We start from the raw sequence: 1,256 nt of genomic DNA, 5'->3' as shown, positions 1-1,256 counted from the left end.
AGCCACGCAGTGAACCCAAAGCGAACTATTCTTTCGTCTTTTACTAAAGAATACTGTGTGCTCGCTGTTTAAAGTGGCAAACGCTTATTTTTGGAGGGCTAATTCTTTGGAATGAGCCCTAAAATTTAAGTTCAAAAGATTTATCGAGAGGGCTCATTCACCCTGATGAGTGTCGTAACTAGAATGAATGTGCCTTCTCTCTTCTGCCGTTTACCCTTCTTTGATTTGCCTATGTAAAGTTGGAAGAACCTTAGACAGCATAGGCTGTGCGTGGATGTTTTGGGGTTCTATTTCTCCTTTTAGTTTGTCAATTTATGGTTTTTTCAATTAGTTGATTAAGGATCAATATTTTTTTTGTTAAAACAGTCTTTATTAGATGAAAAGTGTTAATTGATTAAGGATCATGCTGCTAAATATTCGGTTTATTCTTACGTATGTATTCGATGATATTGTGAATATGTGGGCTGTTGGAAAGGTTCTTCCTGCCCTCAATGGGATACTAACCGAAATGTCCTTCCGAGTTCCTATCGTTGATGTATCCGTCGTGGACCTCACCGTAAGGCTTGTGAAGTCTGCATCGTATGATGAGATCAAAGCTGCTATCAAGTAAGTCTTATTATAATTACTGGACCCATTGCCTTCATGTTTAATCAAATAAATCTTATTCTTATCCGTATAACCAGATGATTTCAGGGCCGAGTCCGAGGGCAAGTTTAAGGGAATTCTGGGTTTACATTGACGACGCATTTGAAAAAATACATGTCTCTCTTAATTTCCTTTTGAAGTCTGGGGTTTTGGAATCCTGGTTATTTTGACAAAGCTTGTATTGTTTTACAATTCCCGTGTGATTGATTTGATCGTCCATATGGAATTCACCCAAGCATGTTGAAGTTGTGTTTGAAAGCAGCTGCTTGTTATTTGGAATAAAAACCAAAGATTTAATCCTTCTTGGATGTGTTTCCATTTCTGCATTTTTTGAAGGTGTAGATGAACTATTTTACCACTTTAATGGTATGAAGTAAAAGGAGTTCATACTTTCTGTTATTGCTCCATTTTCGCCACTAAACTAGAGGGGGTTCAATGCAAAAAAGCCAACGTCGCCTGAGAGATTCAAACTCTCGCGGGGAAGTCCCATGTACTTAGCAGTCACACGCCTTAACAACTCGGCCAAAGCGACTGACTTGTTTTCAATTCTCCATTTTTGTTTTTTTTTAAAGATGTGGATGAACTATTTGACTAGTTTAATGTTATGGAGT

At 37.8% G+C, this 1,256-nt stretch overlaps 1 non-coding gene across 1 annotated transcript; it reads left to right on the top strand.

Moving 5' to 3' along the window:
• LOC120125191 lies at positions 1-113 on the top strand. The gene has a single exon (XR_005516347.1). It is a non-coding gene; the product is annotated as a U5 spliceosomal RNA (small nuclear RNA).
• The last annotated feature ends 1,143 nt before the right edge of the window (positions 114-1,256 follow it).

The sequence above is a fragment of the Hibiscus syriacus genome, unplaced genomic scaffold (assembly GCF_006381635.1).
Source record: "Hibiscus syriacus cultivar Baekdansim isolate YM2019G1 unplaced genomic scaffold, ASM638163v2 tig00110429_pilon, whole genome shotgun sequence".
NCBI classification, from domain to species: domain Eukaryota; kingdom Viridiplantae; phylum Streptophyta; class Magnoliopsida; order Malvales; family Malvaceae; genus Hibiscus; species Hibiscus syriacus.
This window is presented reverse-complemented; position numbering and strand designations above follow the sequence as displayed.